Source organism: Sapajus apella, unplaced genomic scaffold (genome assembly GCF_009761245.1).
Source record: "Sapajus apella isolate SASKATOON/1434 unplaced genomic scaffold, GSC_monkey_1.0 scaffold213, whole genome shotgun sequence".
Taxonomy (NCBI): Eukaryota; Metazoa; Chordata; class Mammalia; order Primates; family Cebidae; genus Sapajus; species Sapajus apella.
In genome coordinates, this window is record NW_022437153.1 from 580,538 (window position 1) to 600,186 (window position 19,649).

A 19,649-nucleotide genomic window follows, 5' to 3' on the forward strand; every position below is an offset into this window, starting at 1 on the left:
CATCCCTTCACTTACCTATCCACCCATCCATCCATCCATTCATCTACCCATCCACCCACCTATCCATCCATCCATCAATCCATCTACCCATCCACTCATCCATCCATTCATCCATCCATCCATGCACCCACCTATCCAACCATCCATCCATCTACCTACCCTCAAATCTATCCACCTTCCCTTCCTTCCCTCCTTCCCTCCCTCCCTCCCTCCCTCCCTCCCTCCCTCCCTCCTTCCTTCCTTCCTTCCTTCCTTCCTTCCTTCCTTCCTTCCTTCTGTTCAATAAATAAATAAAATTTACTCGGTGCTTACCAGGTTCTACCAGGTTCTAGACAATGTGCTAGGTTCTGGGGTCAACCCAACTCTTCAATTCTAAAATAAAAATTACCTCATTAAATACCTACTTGCAAATCCAGTCTGCTCTACCTCTGAAGCTATCCTGAATGTGATCCCCTTTCTCTACCTCCAGTCTCCACCCTGGTCCCAGCTGCCATCCTCTCTCACCACGCTCATCGCAGTAGCCTCCTCTCTGCTCTCCTGCCTCTCATCTCGCCCTCTACAGTCAGTTTTTTACTCACAGTCAGACACAAATCAAGTTCCTCTTCTGCTCACAATGCTCCTGTGGCTCCTGTCATTCTCCGAGGAAAAGCCAGGGTCCTTATGATGGCCCACAAGACCCTGTGTGATCCCAGACCCCAACTTGTCAGCTCTCTGAATTCATCTCCTACCCCTGCCTCCTCACTTTCCTCCACCCCACTTCTCCCTTGCTGTTGCTCAAACCTACTGGGCCTTTGCATTGGCCATTCCTTAGTCCGGAACCCTCTCCCCAAACAGCCATGAGGCTCCCTCAGGTCTCTGGTGAAAGGCCACCTTCTCAGGAAAGTCTCCCCTGACCTCCTGATTTAAAACAACCCTCTTCATCTCCCTTCCTCTTCTTTACTTTTCTCCTTGACAGTACACCCACTTCTGTCTTTGTTTATTGTCTGTCTCCCTCTGCTCGAATGCAAGCTCCACAGGGCAGTGAACAGATCTGTTGTGTTCAGTGTGGTATCCCCACTGCCTGGCGCACAGTAGGCCCCCGGACAGTGTTTGTGAAATGAATGAATGCTCCCTGCCCCTTTAGATAAGGCTGGTTGCTTTCATTCTATGGAGAACTTGCATATGCCTTTTGCCAGTGGTTCCCAAATGTGTCTGTTCATAACCCTCCTAGCCTCTCGTTAAATGGATTTGCAGGCCCTTTCCCACAGTGGGATTCATGGTTTTCCCTGACTACTTCCCTTCTCTCCATCTCCATTCCTTTCTGAATGCCATCAGCTGGGACTCATGCCTGCTGGGACTCACCATGCCTCCCCTCTCCCTGCCTCCTATCAGTTCCAAAGCCCCACTGGCCTGTCCCATGCCCTGCTTTCCTGGGAACCTGCCTTCAACTCAGCCTCTGCCCTACCCCAGCTGCACTGTGAGCCTCTAGCCTCTAGCCTCCAGCCTCATCCCTCCAACCCATTATCCTCACTAGGGTGATTGTCCTCACAGAATGCTCTTGAAGGGCCAATATGGCCACATCAGTCCTTAGCTTACAAGCATCCAGCCCACAGCCCCGGGCTTGGCTGGGCCACCTCTCCTGCTGTGCACTGGCCTCCCCAGTCTGGTGCCTTCTGTTCTGCACTGCTGGTGGTAGCCTCAGCACCTGCTCAAGTGGTGCCTTTGCCTGGAGCACCCTTTCCCTGCCCCCTGTTCTTCCAGCTGGCTGGCTCTTAGCTAGCCTTCCACTTGACCCTCACTACCCCTGGGCTCCTGCATCCCCCTGGCTTCCTGCGGTCTGGCTATTACACCGGCTTGTAATTACTGGTTTCTCTGCTAGACCCTGTGCTCTGAGAGCTAGTGGCCTTGTCCTCATTGTCAAGCCAGCTGGCTCGGTGCCCATGGACAGGTCACAGTGTAACAATGACCCTCAGTTTCCTTATCTGTATAATGGGAATAATAACTGCTAGAGGGATATTGTAATCAAATAAGTCCAGCGAAGCATTGAAAACAGTACATGTCAGTCCACGGCATTCTTTTTTTTTTTCTGAGATGGAGTCTTGCTCTGTCGCCCAGGCTGGAGTGCAGTGGTGAAATCTCAGCTCACTGCAACCTCCTCCTCCTGTGTTCAAGCAATTCTAGTACCTCAGCCTCTTGAGTAGCTGGGACTACAGGTGCATGCCACCAAGCCTGGCTAATTTTTGTATTTTTAGCACAGACAGGGTTTCACCCTGTTGGCCAGGCTGGTCTCAAACTCCTGGCCTGAAATAATCCACCTGCCTCAGTGTTGGGATTACAGGCATGAGCCACTATGCCCAGCATCCATGGCATTCTTATTCAGAAAATCCTACAGACTGGGAGCTCAGGAGGCTGCACCTGCTAGATGCATGTAGCTGCCCTGGGTCTCCTGCACCTGGCAGGGGTGGAACTGGGGGTCTGGCAGATCACTTTGGCTTCTCTGTGACTTTCTCTTTAGTAAGAAGCCTCTATCTGCTCCTGTTGCTCTTTAAAAACATGTGTTATTTGATTTGGGGGTGAAGGAAGCATCTTTCAGCTTTGTATTGTTTGCTATGCTGTTTTCTCTTCTGACCTTTGAGCCTGTTTTCTGACTTTGCCTCCTGCCCTTGTTTGTGTGTGGTTTTTTTGGGCTGACCTTTTGCATCTGAGCTCAGATTCTTTGCTCTTGCTCTGGGTCTCAGGGGTGCTTTATTGGAGAGGGAGCAACAATGCATCCTACTGTGGCACACTTTCCTCCGATGAGCTCTGACCTTGGGCATCCACTTACAGCCCGCCTGTGCTGGGCCCTGCACATGTGCTGGCTCCGTCATTCCTTTTTTTTTTTTTTTTTTTTTTTTTTGAGATGGAGTTTTGCTCTTGTTACCCAGGCTGGAGTGTAGTGGCACAATCTCGGCTCACTGCAACCTCTGCCTCCCAGTTCAAGCAATTCTCCTGCCTCAGCCTCCAGAGTAGCTGGGATTACAGGCATGCACCACTATGACCAGCTAATTTTTGCATTTTTAGTAGAGGTGGGGTTTTACCATATTGACCAGGCTGGTCTGGAACTCCTGAGCTCAGGTGATCTGCCCACTTCAGTCTCCCAAAGCGCTGGGACTACAGGTGTGAGCCAATGCGCCTGGTCTGACTCCTTCATTCCTTAATGGGGCCCATGGCGGGTATCCTACAGCTGGAAACAGCAGGGCTGGCAGCTCTAAGGTCCTGTCATATACACTAGTTTCTGCCACTTCTCATTCCGTGACTGCTGAGCCACCAGGATGACCAAGGTACGTTGCTAAAGTGACAAAATAAAGCCAAGGGCCACACAACATTAAAAAAGAAATGCCCCCCTCCAAACTTATATCTGCCAGTATATAAAAGAACAAACAAGAGAATGAAACAGGAAGTTACCAGATTTCCTCAGATTTAAGTCCAATGGTAAGTGGAGCCATGATTTTATGTACCATGAAGAAAGAAAAAAGGACTTCCAATAAAACTATAATGTGCTGTCAACTGCAAGACATATCCTGACTTCAGAGATGTTAAAACGTGGGGAAAAAAGTGCATCCCAGAATTGACAATATAGGGTATCGACAGTGGTTACATCAGGTAAATGTGGGATGTGAGGAGAGGAAAATTATTCATTTTGCCATAGATCCTTCTGTATCATTCCATTTGTTGCGACAAGCATGCATTATTTTTGTAATTCAAATGACTGTAGTTTAAAAAAGGAAAATAGGGTTTTCCAAGCTGTTGCTGCCTGGTTTCTTTTCTGGCCACCTCGTGGGTTGGGGACACAGTAATTGCTAGCTTCTCCAGGGTACTCTGCTCGGGGAGAAGCTGGGGGCTTGTCGGCGGGTGGGGCAGGTAAGCACCAGGCAAGAGGCACCAGCCTCTTTCTAGAGCTTGGCCTGCATGAGTCTAATCAGTAGAAATTTCTCTTTATTAAGGCCTGGCCCCCAAACCCCTCATTAAGGGCCCTTTAAGCTGGAAAGTACACAGTGGAGCCACAAACAATGCGACAAAGCCCAAATTTCCAAAGAACGGGACAGCTGAATGCTCTTCCTCCCTGGAGACTCTTTCCCTGAGCCCACTTCCAATCCAGAGCCTTGTGCTGTTTCTCCGGCCTGCCTCCATGGCTGCTACCTGATGTCAGACTCATTCCAGATGGGCTTCTGTCTGCATTGGCCCTCTCCCCAGCTAGAATGAATGCCATAGGAGACTGTGAATTGCAGCTACCTCATTTATGGCTGAACCCCCTTTGCCCATGGTCTCCCTCTCAGCCATCTTCCTTCTCTCTCTGGGAGGTCCAGAGAGACTCAGGAAAGGCAGGTGGATCAAAGGGGGGTTTCTGGGCAACCTCTCCACCATCATTTCTCTCCTGTCTTGTAGATACCAGGTCAAATGTGATGGTGAGGGAGGATACTGGTGTCCCTTTCACAGCTGTTCAAAAAAGGAGCAGATGGAACTTGAACTTGGTCAAGGCTGCCAACCAGGATGGCTTTCAAAGGACATTTTCTAGGATGGCATCTCCTCCTCTGCTCCCACCATCTCACTGGAGAGAAGGGCTGTTCTGGGTTTGTTCTTGCCTCTGCAGTACCACCTCTCCAGATCTGGCCAAGTCATTTGTTCATTAATTAATTAATTCATTTCACAAAAATCTGCTAAGCACCTCCCCTGTCCTGGGCCCTTGAATATAGCAGTGAATGAGACAGATATGCTTCCTGCCCTCAAGCTACTGATTATCCAGGGAAGACAGGCAGATAACAAGCAAGGGAATAAATACAGAAAATAATGTCAACTGTCGTACATGCTATTCAAAAACAAGTGCCTTGACAGGGAATACTGGCGAGGGGGTGGGGAAGCTCTTTAAATAGATCAGGGATGGCCTCAGGAGGAATTACCATTCAGCTTGATGAGAAGGAATCTATGAAATAAACAGAATGGGAAAGTATAGTCTAGATGGGGAAATAGCATGTGCAAAGGTCCTGAGACAGGAAAGAGGCTGATGAGTTTGAGGCACAGAAAGAAGGGCAGTAAGTGAGAGATAAGTCAGGAGAGGGGTGGGGGATGAGGGGTTAGACCCAGAAGGGCTTACAGGCTACAGAAAGGAGTCTGGGCTTGTTTCTATACGTCAGGGGGAGGACCGTGGAGTTTCAAGCAAGGACACTACAAGCTGATTTATATTCTTAAAAAAGATCCCTCTGGCCACACAGGAAGAACAGATGATTGAAATGGTAAGAGAGGATCTGGGGGACCTGTAGGGAAGGCCCCTCTCTTCATTTATTCTACATGCATGTACTCAACAGTGTTCTAATGAAATCACTGAGAACAAACACAAACACACTGGCTGGAGATCGTAACTCTAGAGGCCCAGGGTCTGCTGCCAGAGGCTTACGACAAAAGGACAGCCAGGAAGCCTGTTAGAAGGAGAGGCACTGAGGTAGGGGTTGAAAGTCACGCAAAGGCTCAGAGGTGGGGAAAAGGGTCAGTGTGAACAGGGCTTGTGCTCCAGTTCATATCACATGGCCATATTTCTAACCGACCTGACAAAGGAGAAGCGGCACGAAGGTGAAGTGTGGGGCTGGGAAGGCAAGGTGGGGACAGGCATTCTATCACAAATGCACTGGACACAGAGTGAGGAGTCCAGGCTTTATCCATTTGGCAATGGGGTGCACCAAAGACTTTGACCAGAGTGACAGGCCACATGGACATTCTGAGACGTTTCCCCTGGTGGCCATGGTGGGTCATAGAGAAGGCTAGGGTGAGATTAAGGGAGAAGTGGTGAAAGGTGGGGACTTGCTCCCGCCGCCTCGTGATCCCACAACTGCTGCTACCACTGATAGCTGATTTTTCATAGAGATTCCATGCATGGTTCTAGGCTCCTTTCATATAACTCATTTAATCTGCACTAGAATGCCATGAGGTTGGTACTAGTATTTACCCCCATTTTACAGATGAGGAGACTGAGGCACAGAGAGGTTAAGTCATTTGCTCAAGGTCACATAGCTAGGGAGTGTTGGGGAATCAAGCCCAAGCCCTCAAGCTCCAAGCCTAAGATGATCCTCCATCTAAGATGCTACAATTCTGCATCCTGGGATTTAGCCTCCTTGGCAGAAGAAAATTCTTTTTGGGAAGCGCCCTTGGCTACCCTCTGAGGCCTCAAGAACACAACGTGCTCCTCAGAGGACATTAGCTGACCAGCACCCAATCATGTTCTATTGCTAACTGCCGTGTAACCGGGGACAAGTCCCTGCAGCTTCTGAGAATCTGTGCAGTGAGAATAGCAATGCCTCCTTTACAGAGCGGACTTCAGCCCCGCATGCTGCTTCCTGCGGTGACAACAGTCACTCCCCAGCATTGGGTAGGGGCTATGTACATATCTCAAACCTTCTCCACAATGGCTATGGTCACTTCCCCCTAAGACAGAGGTCAAAATCCTGAGGCTCAGAAAGGAACAGTAACTCACCAAGGGGGATACAGCTTGTCCATGGCAAAGTTGGGATTTGAACCTCAGTTCCCTCAATAGTAGCTGGCACATGCTTAGGAAATGTAAACCACCTCTTCCCCAAATGTGGGGCCAGTGTGGCTCCAAACCATCAAGGGTCACCTGCTGTCTTTTAGGGAGACTGGATAAAAATCAAAGACGTGGCCAATTCCTGAGGCCAGGCCTGTTGCTGCTGAAGAGTCAGTCTCAAGGATACCCTGAACTTCTCCCCGTGGGCAGTCATGTTGGAACATGGGCCAGGTATGAATCACCCTATTCCCAGTTTGGGGTCTGGCCCAAGCCACGCCTTTTTCCTGGAGGGTTGGGGGAGGGGCTGATACCACCGGCAGAGTGCTGGGCTTTGCTGTGTACTCTGTGAACTTGGTCAATTCCACTCTGGGCTCAGTCTCCCCTTGGGTCCAGTGCACAGGGGCAGGAGCAGAGTAGCTAGCTGAGAGGCCTTGGACAAGCCATCCCACTTCTTTGAGACCACGTCTGCTCATCTGTAAATGGGTCCAGTTGCAGTGGTGAGGGGAAAGGAAACTTATGCACCCGGAGCCCCTAGCAGAGAAAGAGCTCACTGAATGACACCCATTATGGCTATGACAGTTTACCTGGGGGGCTGTAGTGAAGCCCACTATAGATATTCCCAGGACCAGGAAAGCTGATGTGTCCATTCAGCTCAGAATTTCCTTCCCCTGAGGTCATGGGGCAGACTCAGGCCTCTAAGAGGGCGGAGAAGCGCCCAGAAACAGCCCTGGGTCCCAGTGCCTGTTCTCACTTAATTTTATTGCCACTGCCTGAGTGCAGGAGTGGCCCAGGCCTCGGACTCTTCACCACACTGGCCCATTTTGTAGATAAGGAAACTGAGGCTCCAGAAGCTTTAAAGACTGTGGTGGTGAGGCTGAGTCTTGGTCCTGGAAGTTATTCATGACCTAGCCCCAAGCTGTGCACCTGCGGTCAGCTACCACCTTCTACCTGGGGCTGTCTGAGCTTCCCAGCGGGAGTTGTTTCTGGAGCTGATTCATCTCTGGGCTCAGCGAGGAGCCTGACAAACAGCCTGGTCCCCACCAAGTACTCAGATAATATTGGTTTTATTGATTTACCTTCTATGCCTTCTTCAGGATGCTCTGAGCTCAAAAATCTGAAATTGGCTTGGGGTGGGACGGGGAGAAGGGCTCCATTTTAATCTGAAGTGAGTCATGTAAGTTGATAAATTTAGAAGTGGCCTAAAGAGCTCTTAATCTCCTGCCTTCAGATAGTTGCTAGGAAGAGACGGGTACCCAGCAACCTTTGCATCCCAAATCCACGTAATAGAGTGGACACTGCTGGTGCCCACCCTAGTCCTCCTTACCTGTCTGCAGCTCCCACAGCCAGCTGCTGGGAGCTAGAGCTCCCAGCTGCCTCTTCTCTGCAGGCTCGTCCTGGGAAGAACAGGAGCTCCTGCCCCAGCAATTACACACAGCATCCCGCTCAGAGGGCAGCTGTGGCCAATAACTGTCTTACATGGGGTACGAAGGGCCAGCTCTCTTGCCTCAAGGCAGGGCCAACCCTGGGGTACAGTTCATGCCCCACATCCCCTATGGGATAGCTGAGGCCCCCGCTTGTTTAGCTCCTTCTCTCCCTACCTTGCTTCCTTTCAGCCCCTTTCACCTGAGCGCTGTCTCATGCTTGCTCCTAGGGAGTCCAACCCAAGATCCACACTCACGTGCACTTCACATGCAGACACCAGCTCCATCCCCCCAGCCCTGACCTTGCACCGTGACCTGGACATCAGCAACGTCTAGGCAACTTCGAATTTTAGACATTTAAAGTCTCAGGGGGCCCATCTGGCCCCAAAAGGCTTGTTTCAACGATGGGAAACTGATGCCCACAAAGAAACTGTGACTTGTCCAAGGTCACTTGGAGTGCTTGTCATGGCTGGCTCCACCCAGGTCTTTGTCCTCCCCCCGACTCCAATCCACTCTGTGGCCCTGGCCTATCTGGTGGCTGGACCAGCTGGCCGGCCAGGGCTTTTGCTGTCTCCAGGAGGGAATTTTGCTGTGTCAACTCTGCAGAAGCCACTAGGAGGCCAGGAGAGTGCTGGCTGGTAGGCTTGCAGGACGGTTGGCAGGCTCTGCTGACCTTGGGCAGCTGTGGGCAGAGTGGGCATTCCAGTTCAGCCCCTTCCACTGTTTGCAGTGGGCAGGCAGAAAATTAAGGGAAGATGGAAACCACTTCTAGTGAGCATACCTAATGACCCTATAACGCCCTGAAGCACTGATGCTGTATCGGGTGACAGCCTCTTCTAGAAACCCTTCCTCCCATGGCAAAAACTCCTTTCTCCATAAGAGAAAGAGTCCCGGACCAACATGGGCAAGGAGGCAGCATCGGGCTGGTGGCTGGACACTGGGTTCTGGTTCCAGTCTACTGGGAGCCAGCCGTGTGACCCTGGGCGAACCAGCATGTTTCTTGGGCCTTGATTGTCCCAGCTATAAAGCAAGTACAGCCTCAATTGCTATTATTTTATTGAGCTAGTGTTTATTTTAGCTATTATTTATTGAACTAGAAGAGACTCATAAGAAGTTCATCAAATAATAATTGCTTACACTTCTGCCAAGTGCTGTTGTAAGCACTTTGATTTTACTTAATCCTCACAACAATCCTATGAATTGGATACTTTTGTTATCCCCATTTTATAGAGGGTGGTACTAAGGCACAGAGAAGTTAAGAAACTTGTGCTGGGTCACACAGCATGGAAATGGTGGAGCAGGAATTAGAATCCCAGAGTCTGCTTTAAATTCCTCCTTGTACTATGGTCTTTGTTGTTCATTTTGTGCGGCCATTTACTAAGCACCTGCTGCATAGGGGCACTCTGCTGGGCATGTGATACACATGTAGGTTTGCCGACTTTTCACAACTGCTCTAGCAGGCAGGTGTTCTTTTGGTGATTGTTTCAGAGTGGACACAAAAGACCCAGAGAGGGACCCACCGTGACTGAGCTGGGGAGGCAGGTGGCAGTCCTGGCTTCTTCCCACCAGCCTGGTGGCCCTGTTCTAAGCCCCTTACGAAGCTGATCTTATTTGTCATATTTTTTTGAATCTAACCTGTATCACTACTTTACGCCTATTTAAGAAATAAAAGGCATGGCTGGTTCCACTGTGGTATATCACTAGTTGTCAGGTACGACCTGGCTTCAGAAACGTCAAAACGTCTGTCTTGGAATCCACACGGTTCAGTCTCCAGCACAACAACCAGATGAGGCAGGCAGTGCTGTCGTCTCCATCTGACAGTGGAGGGAATGGAGGCTGGGGGATTAAGGACATGCAGCTGGTCAGCGGCCAGGCCTCGGGTTTGATCGCAAGCAGCCTGGGCCCAGGCCTTATCCTTGACCACTGTGCTACATCAGCGCTAAGTCAGGCCCATGTAGGAGGGCATGTCCTGCCCACGGGCGCAGATTAAAAAAACTTCAGAAGAATCAGTGAGCTAGAGCTCAGCACCCTCTGCTCCAGATGAGCCTGTGACCCTCACCCAGTGTGGATGCCTCAGGCATGTGGGAGGCACCCCAAATGGCTGCCAGAGCATCCCCGTCCTGCAGAGTCTCCACAGCTCAGCCACCCTGCCCCCCTTAAGCCTGCAAGACAGGTGTTTGACAGAGCTGGGCTAGAATGAGATTGTCCAGATGATACCCACAATGGCTCCCACAAAATCGGCCCAGTGGAGCAGCCCAGCCAGCATGGAACAGGCACCACTCTATAAAAAACTTCAGGGGTGGCACAGAAGCTTGCAGAGACCTGCTTTCTTCCTTTGAAGCTGCATGGCTTGGACCCCAAATGGTGTCATCCATTCACTGCTTCTCCTGTAGGCTCCACCAACCCCATATGCTCCACTACAGTACAACTGCTCCCAGTTTTCCCAAAAATCAAATCTACCCTCCTTGGACTAGGATGTGCTCCTTCTGGAGACATCTTTAAGATGCCCAGAAGGGTAGAAGCCCAACATATTTTGAATGGCTGGCATGCTGAGGGTTCCATCTGAGACATTGCCAACCCATCATCTCGTGGCACAGTCTTGTCAGGAAGGTTTTTTCCACTCCACTTTACATGTCAGGATGCCCAGCTCAGAGAAGCAAAGCTGCCGTCCCAAGGTCACACAGTGGTAAACACTGGCTTTAGGATTTATTCTCAAGTCTCTCTGATGCCACAAAGGAGGCCACTTTCCATCAATTTCTGGCCAGGCCCTGAGCCAAGTGCTTCCTTCGCATTACTTCACCAAATCCTCACGCAACAAAGAATAGCATCATCACAATACTACCACTACCCTATTTTACAGGCAAGAAAACATCCTCTGAGCCCCTACCTGGACCACACCCAGGCCAGGCACTGTACTTGGATTCCATTTGCCTCACACGACAACCGGGAAGATGGGTGCTCAGCTAACCCTCGGTTTACAGAGGAGCAAACTGAGGCGAAGTCACTGGTTCAACCACACACAACTGCATGCACACGACCGAATAAGCAATTCCCCTCCCACGTATTACATGAAAAAAAAAGCATTTGTAAAGTGCTCGCGGACACATTTTAGCGATTAGTACTATTATGATGAACATGTCGGTACTTGGCAAGTACCCCCACAAAGTCGGTGCCGCTGCCCTTATTCCCCGGGATAGCGCAGTGACGTTCACAGAGTCAGTGGCAGAGATAAGGAACTGTGGCTCTCAACCCTCTGCCACATGTTGGTCCCCTGGGGTCATGGCCGGGCCCCTTCATACCTTTAAGCTTCACTGCCTATCTCCAGCCTCTCTGGGGCCCAGGAGCCCCCGGCAGACCTGGGGTCTTCATAGGGCTGGGTGGAGTTCCTGTCCCACAGGTTCCCAGCTATGGGCCCTAAGGGGTCTCTGGGCATCCTCCAGCTAGCTCCAAAACGGTGGAAAGACGAAGGAGCACCAGAGACTGGGGTTCAAATCCCAGTTCTGCCCCTCACTTGCTGTGTGACTTGGGCACTTTTTTTTTATTTTTTTATTTTGAGGCAGAGTCTTGCTCTGTCACCCAGGCTAGAGTGCAATGGTGCTATCTTGGCTCACTGCAACCTCCACCTCCTGGGTTCAAGTGATTCTCCTGCCTCAGCCTCCTGAGTAGCTGGGATTACAGGCATATGCCACCACACCAGGCTAATTTTTTTTTTGTTTTTTTAGTAGAAACAAAGTTTTGCCATGTTGGCCACGCTGGTCTCGAACTCCTGACCTCAGGCGATCCACCCATCTTGGCATCCCAAAGTGCTGGGATTACAAGCATGAGCTACCACACCTGGCCTGACTTGGGCACATTCTTAATGTCCCTGGGCCTTGGTTTCTGTAATCTGTAAAATGGGTGATGGTGGGGAAGAGAAGAAACTGTGCACAGGTCTTACAAGCAATAAACACTTCATAAATCTTAGAGACTGCAGAGGGTGGCAGGGTGTCCCATCCAAAGCTCATGCCCACCTGGAACCTCAGAATGTGACCCTGTTTGGAAACAGGATCTTTGCAGATGGAACTAGCTAAGGATCTTGAGATGGAATCATCTTGGGTTTCGGTTGGGCCCTAAATCCAATGACCAATATCCTCAGAAGCAGAGGAGAGGACACTGAGAGACACACGAGAAGGAGGTGAGGTGAAGATGGAAGCAGAGATGGGTGTGATGCAGCCTCAAGCGGAGGATGAGCAAGCTAGGGAGACCGCCCGCACTAGGGAGACAAGGGACAGACCCTTCCTCAGCCTCTCCAGGAACAGCCAGCCCTGCGGACCCCTGACTCTAGACTTCTGGCCTCCAGAAGTGGGAGACAATATATGTCTGTTATTTGAAGCCACCTAGCCTGTGGTCATTTGTTATGGCAGAAGGCAAACGCAGCGGCTGTCCCTGTGGTTGCTCTCCTCACTACTTCTTGAGACTCACAGTGTCTCTGACCCTTCACCCTAAGGGGCAGTGGGCAGGAGAAGCTGCCCTCACCAAGGGCACTGGGGGGCAGGATCACTCACTCCTCTCACAAGACGAGAGCTTGGGACCAGTGGGATGATGCAACTTTTCCAAGGTACACCCACCAGTGATGAGCCAGCCTGGAACCTAGCTTCTTGACCCTCAGACCAACGCACTCTCCCCCATACCCAGGGACCTCTGTGGCTTTAGGAACTGAGCAGTGGCCCCTCCTTGGGTCTGATCACCTTGCCCTGCTGGTCCTGCCAGCCTTGGGCCCTGGCTACGTCTCTGGAACTCTCTGACCCTGCAGAGATTTCCTGGACTATGAATGATGCTTCTAAGGCTTTTTACCATCCCCCCCCTTATCCCCACCTCCTGCCATCTCCATTGCGTACTTTCCAGTGAAGACCAGGATGAAGCCCAAGCCACGCTGCCTGGCAGGAGGTCCCAGGAGTTCATAGCATAGCCCATTTTTTAAAAGATTTTTTTTTTTTTTTTGAGACAGGGTCTTGCTGTCACTCAGACTGGAGCAGTGGCACAATCATGGCTCACTGCAGCCTCAAACTATCAGACTCAAGCCATCCTTTCACCTAAGCCTCCTGCGTAACTGGGACAACAGGAGTATGCCACCATGCCCTGCTAATTTTTTAATTTTTTGTAGAGATAGGGTCTTGCTATGTTGCCCAGGCTGATAAACTCCCGGCCTCAAGAGATCCTCCCACCTGCATCTTCTAAAGTGCTGGGGTTACAGGTGTGAGCTACTGTGCCCACCGCACCCATTCTTTATTGTAGTTATACAGCAGGCCTCTGAAGTGGGCAGCCTGGGTAACAAACTCCTATTTTACAGGTCAAAAAATCAAAGCTTGAAGAGGCAAGGAGACTAACTCAAGGGCACTCAGCTCCTAAGAGGCAGAGGTAGGTCTCGAACTCACACCCCCTGATTCTCAAGCCAGATGAATTCTCAGTCTCAACTGCTTCCATTCACTGCACTACAAATAGGGTTCACACCCCGAATTCAGCACATGTCCATAGCTTCTCCCATGTGCCCCTCACGTTACCCTGATAAGTGGATACTATTATTACTCCATTTTACAGCTGGGGAAACTGTGGCTCCACCCCATTGCTTTGAACACCAGAGCCTCACCATCTTCTCTCTACTACTAACTCTTAATGAGGGTTAAGGCCAGATAACAATTGTCTATGTCCAGGGGACCTTCTCCCTAAATATGTCCTTGTTTGAGGTTCCCATTGGGAGAGAGAAATGATTCTCTGCAGGTTCAAGCTTCTGGCCTTGGAAAGGGGCAGGGAGGCTGGGGTGCCCAGATTCCAGGCAGGAGTGGCAGCATGTGCAGGAGACACCAGACAGCCCAGTGGTAGCACCTTGGGGGCTGACAGGGGCTGAGAGGAGTCGTGTCTTGCACCTCAGGGTCTCCGAGGGCCCCCAGCCCTGACCTGGCACCTACAGTGTGTGAATCACTTCCTTCATACACGTGATATGAGATCTTCTCAACAGCCCTGCTTTAAGTCTGTAAGACTGAAGTTTAGAGAGGAGGAGCCATTTGCTCCATGGCCATATGACTGGGAGAGGCATCACCAGGACTTGAACTTAAGGCCTGGTGAGTCCCGTTGGAGCATGGATCCCAGCTGCCTGCTGAGAAGACAGCCTTATTTTGAGTTTGCAGGTTCACCAGTCCTTAGGAGGGCCTGATTTAGCTGTGCAGAGTGAAGCCGGGGCTAGGGGTTGGTAGGGGACTGGTGGGCAGAGGACGTGAGTTTCAGTCTCACTCAGTCACCCACTAGCCTGGAGACCCCAGTTTCCCCAGATGTGACAGGCATAGGGGGAACAGCATGGTATCCAGGTCACCCCCAGCTCTGAGAGCCTATGTGCTCCACCAAGCCCACTGGAAACTCAGGGGTACCTGTGGAAACCCAGACCCTGGGACCTCCTGATTCATCAAGGTGGGGCCCAGGAATCTGCCACCATCAGGTGACCTTTAGGTTAATTAATGCATTAATGGGCTTCCTGACCCATACCTGTGGCTGGGCAGGGGAAAGGCAGAGGAGGGCAGTGGGACAGCATGGGAACGGCCGGTGTTTCAGGCTCTGCACATAGCAGAAGCCACAGGAGCTTTTCTGACCTCCAGTATGCAAGCTAGAGATTTCTTTCCTTTTTTCCCTTTCTGATCTTAGAGTTTATCAATTGCAGCAGCAAGGGGCTCACCGGCTCTGGCTCCTTGTCCTGATGCCAATTCACACCTTTGTGCATAGCCCTCTACAGTGTACAGGGCTCTCAGGCAGCTGTGGGCTAACACAGGGCAGAGATAGGCCTGCCAGGCCACAGATGAGAAGATTGAGGGCAGAGAGATAAAGTGACTTGGCCAAGGTCACACAGCTGGTCAGAAGTGGGGCTGGGCCCAGGACTCTCATCCTTTTGACCTAGAGTCAAACACCTGGGGAAAACCAAGGGTCCACAGAGGCCCCTGCTGCTTCTTGCCTGGAGCCTGAGAGCACTTGCAAGAAGCCCAGCTCTCCAGAGAATACAGTATGACCTTGGACAAGTCCCTGCACCTGGCTGGGCCTCAGTTTCCTTTTTATAAACGGACCCAGCTAGGGACCTCAGAAGGCATATGTCTGCTTTGGCTTTCTTGGCATCACCAATTCCATAGGGTGTTGGAGGATGGAGTTGGATGGCAAGTGGTCCATAGGATGGCAGAGTGGTCTGGTCCGGCTGCCTAGGGCAAGGCCATGCCTGCCTGGGGAAGGCTCCTCTGCCTTCATCCATAGGAGATCCTCTTCACACTTTCTCTGTGTCTTGCTAAAAAATTTTAAGTTTTTGAGCTGTAGGTTCCTGAAATTTCGGTATCCCAATTGGAACTGGCCTCGTGCCAAAGGGTCAAAGAGGGTAGGCGGGCACCTGGTGGCCTGCCTTCTGCCTCCCTCTGCCACATTCCAGCTGTGTGACCTTGGGTGAGTGACTTTACCTCTCTAGGTGCAGCATCCTCATCTGGGATAATAGGGACGTGGACGTTCTCCCTGAGGTGATACGTGCAAAGCAGTTAGCTGCGTGAATGCTAGCTGGGTTACTATTATTTACCCAGGTCCCCTGACCCATACCTGCGGCTGAGCTGGGGGAAGGCAGAGGACGGCAGTGGGACAGCAGAGGAGGGCACCAGCATTTCAGGCTCTGCATACAACGTAAGCCACGGCAGCTTCTCTGACCTTCAGTCTGGAGTGGACTTCGGAGTCTGCTGAAGGTGTCCCAGGCCCCAGCTCTCAGAGACTCCACAGCAGTGGGTCAGTTTCCCAGTGCTAGGGAGAGGGCTGGTGGGGCCGGTCTGGGCTCCTGGCGGTCTGGACCACGGGCAGCAGCTGCACCCCTGGCCGCCTCTGTCTCCTTTCCAACTTTGGGCGGCCTTCTCTGAAGAACATCAATAACCCAAGATGGCCTTGCTAAGTCTAATCACAGCACTCTGGGAATATGGGCTGGCCCTCCCCCTATGCCTGTGAGAGGCTGTGGCTGCCACTTGGGATCCAGTATCCCTCTGTCCTCATTGGAAGTCCCTTAAGGGGCAAGTTTTCCCTAGCACCCACAGGGCCACCTTGGCTCCTGGAAGCTGAGGGGGCAGGTGTGTGTAAACAGCGTCCGCAGAGGTGCTGCATCTGTGTGACCATGGCCGTATGCTTACGTGTGCAACTGACATTTCACCTGTGGGCACATTCCAGCATGCTGTGTGCCTGCCAATGCATGGGCAGGCACACAGCTGGCATTCAGATCCCCACATGTGTGTGTCTGTTGTTTTCACACCTGAGCCAGCTCTCACGTGGGCACACGTATTTGTGGCTGCTGCAGGCACGGTGTGCAGCCTACTGTACTCCTGTGTTAGTGGTACATGCATGTGTTGGCACGCTACATGCACAGGTGTGTGTGTGTGTGCACTGCATTAGTGTATGTGCTGTGTTTTGCACATGAGCATGTGGTGGTCAGGAATGTGGGTTGTCTTTACAGGTGCCAGGGTGTGGGCATGGCCATTCCATATGTGTATATGATCTGGACATACATGACACACTACTATGAGTGCTATATTTGTATCTGTGAATATGTGGGAATCTGTGGGCATGAATATGCCCTGATGCAAATGGGACTAAGGTGTGAAGGTGACTAAATAATGGTGGCCATCAGCACCTTTCCTGGACCCCCAAGCCCCCACAGGACTCCCCCAGAGTCACAGCCCCTTCTTTGCCACTGCTCCTTCAACGAAGTTAACAGGCGGAGGCCCCCGAGGCCTGCGCTCCAAGCCCCCTCCTACTGCACACGTCAAAGGAGAATTTCTCCGGATGGCGCCTGCTGCTCCTGGAAATACCCCAAACGTCAGCTCTGCCTCCTCCCAGCGATTCAGAGAGCAATGCAGAAGAGGAGGGAGCCCCTTCCGCACTGGGCTCAGGACATGCAGTGTCGCACCAAGACCCTCTGCCGGCCGGTGGGGCTTGCCTGCTCACTTACCCTTCTGAAGGTCGAGCCAGGCTGGGCCTCTGCATGGGGGCCCCAAGACCCCCAGGGCCCTTGCCTGATTGGGGCAGGCCAGTCCAGAGGCCTCCCCCCGCCAACCTGGGTGAGCAGAGGACAGCTGTGGTGAGGAATGGTTACTTGGCTAGAAAGGGGTGGCTGCCGGCAGCAACCCACCCTCAGGGAGTCCTGAGGCCCCCTGCTGCATTTTCCAATCCTGACCCTGCAGGGGGCAGGGAGGAGCCCCAGGTGCCCTAGCCCTCAGCTAGAGACCACTGAGGCTGGCCTAGGAAGTGGGCTTCTGGGCAGAGAGTGTGGACTCCACCACCCAGCATGACTGCTGCAAAATGGCCTGGCCACCCGTTCCTGCCACCCTCCTGGCCACGGAGGGGACCCAGGGACACGTCCCTGCCACCACATGACCCGGCTGGCCTGACCCAATGGGTACCGGCACACAGCTGCCCACCCCACCAAAGGGACCCTTCACAGGGGCCTCCCCTGCCTCTTGCCTGGGACTCTGACCAGGGTGGGCAGGGGGCACTCTCCAGTCCTCTTGGTCTCCCTGGGACCGGCTCAGAGAGAAGAGAACCTTGTCCCTCGCCACCAGCTTGCTGGCCCTTGCATAACATCCTTAGGGGGCATTTGCAGTCCAGAGGCTGCCGGAGTCTACCTGAGACCCCGGGCATCCGCTTGCCCGAGGCCCCCGTCCTAGTCCCCAGCATCCAGCCGTCACCCCCAACACGCGGACCCTCACACTAGTGTCTCCCTCAGCGGCGGCTCCCAATGCAGCCTCGGCTGCTACCAGATAAACAAGCCCTGCTCCCACCCCCCCTCCACGCTGCCACCGCCACCACCATCAGCACTGAGAAAAATCAAATGAAATGAAACAAAATAAAATGGGTGAGGGAGGAAGGGGAGAGTGGAGTGGGGCGCTTTTTATTTTTTATTTTCTCATGCTGGGGGATGCCGGTACTTACTTGGTTATGAAAATCACCACCAATCCTGCACGGTTTCCCGGCGGGCAGCCCCGTAATCGCGGTGCGGCAGCTGGTGCCGCGGCTGAGCCCAGCCAGCGTGCCCGGGCCCCTCTGCAGACTGTACCATCCTGCCCGAGCGGGTGGGGGGCGGGGGGCGGAGGCGCCGGCGCCGGTTCTAGGAGAGCATCTCCATCTCGCCGGCAAAATGCAATCTCGGGGGAGGCAGAGGCCGCCCCTGCCGCTGCCGGAGGCTGGGGGAGGGGGGCGGGAGGACAAGGGAGGGAGGGACGCAGGGAGGGCCGGTTCTGGAGGGGGGTCGGGGGAGGAGAGTGGGGGGCGGGGGGTGTGTGGACCGAACCACCACGGTGTTGTTTGCGGTTTTAATTCCTCCCGTGGGATCATGAGGAACCGAAGCTGGCAGAGTCCCAGGAATATGCCCGCTCCCCAGAAGCAGGAGGGGAATGTCAAGGGCACAGAGAGGATAGGGCTGGGCTGAGCCGGAGGGAAGGGGTCCTGAGAGTGGTGGTGGGGGGAACCGGAGAGGAGCCGGAAGGACTTTTGCTCCAATGGCCCCAAGCCATCCCTTGCTCTCTGGGGGACTTATTTGGTTAGTCAGGGGCTCTGGCCCCCCTCTTTGTAGCCAGGACACCCCCAGACCTGGGGGGACAAAGGGGCAAAGGTCGCAACGGGGTAGAAGTGGACTCAACACAGTCTAAACACATCTGTGGTTGCAGGGCCAGTGGAGCAGAGCTCGCAGCAGCTCTCTGCTGCCCTGAAGCGCTGCCCCTGTGACCTGCCCTGCCTGTGTGCGACCCCACCTGCCCGGGTGTGTGTGGGGGGGTGGGGGCTGGCCTGGAAGAATGGCCTGCCTCAAGGGGTCATTTCTCTGCCAGGTGCCCACCAGCAGGGGTGTCTGCCTCTCTGTACACCCACCTAATCTTCAGGACATCTATGATGAGTTGCAGGCTGACTGTATTGGAGGGCAGAACATTTCCAGGGGAACCCAGGGACCTCTGGTGAGGTGTCTGTAGGGTTAGAAGCCCCCAGCCAGCCGCTCACCTCTTCCTGCCTCATCTCGGGCAGACCTGCTGCTCCTTTAACTCCAGATGGGTGGGGGGTGAGCCCTAAGAGCAAGGTTAGGAGGTCACAGGGGGCAAGGGGCTTCCTAGAATTCTGAAGCCTCTGCCTTCACTGCCCTGCCCCCTCTAGGAGGGGTGGCCTGCGTGGAGGGAGGTCACTGAAGGTGGAAGGACCTTCAGGACCAGTGTCTCAGGGAACCTGTCAGGGTGGAGGGGCACATGGGGGCAGGGGCAGGGCTGGAGGTGGCCCTGGGAGGCAGTTCCAGGCAGAAGGTGCCTCCTTCCCCTGCCCCCACCTCCTGCCCACCTCTGAGCTGCCCGCCCGAGCGTCCTGAGCTGCCGCTCCATCCCTGGGCTGGCACAGAATATCAATTTGTCTCGTTAAGCTGAAAGTCTGCACTGCACCAAAATCAGAACCCGGCCGTGCGGAGGGGCCGAAGGAGGGAGAGAGCTGGGAGCACCTGTGGTGGGACTCCCACCAGTAGGCCATGCTGAGACCTCCTTGCTCCTCACCCCCCAGCCCCATCAAAGGGTATCCGCCTGCCCCTTGGCCCACAGGATGGCCTCAATGCAGGGAGGATGCTGAGAAGCTACAGATGCCAAGAGCTGGGTGGTCATTCAAGGCCCTGGCCTCCACTGGGGCAGGGGGTGTAACTC

General features: G+C 53.1%; 1 protein-coding gene across 12 annotated transcripts in view; it reads right to left on the reverse strand.

Moving 5' to 3' along the window:
- The window catches only part of ATP2B2 (ATPase plasma membrane Ca2+ transporting 2), a 302,597-nt gene that overhangs the window by 168,033 nt on the left and 114,915 nt on the right, over window positions 1-19,649 (reverse strand). For 2 of the 12 annotated variants that reach the window (XM_032270599.1, XM_032270598.1), the window contains exon 1: window positions 17,914-18,086. The exons of 2 other annotated variants lie outside the window; for them this stretch is intronic. The gene's annotated coding sequence lies outside the window, so the exon portion shown is untranslated. Of the gene's footprint in view, window positions 1-17,913; window positions 18,099-19,649 lie in introns of those variants that run through there. 8 more of the 12 variants (XM_032270606.1, XM_032270602.1, XM_032270603.1 and 5 more) reach the window with 6 other exon arrangements.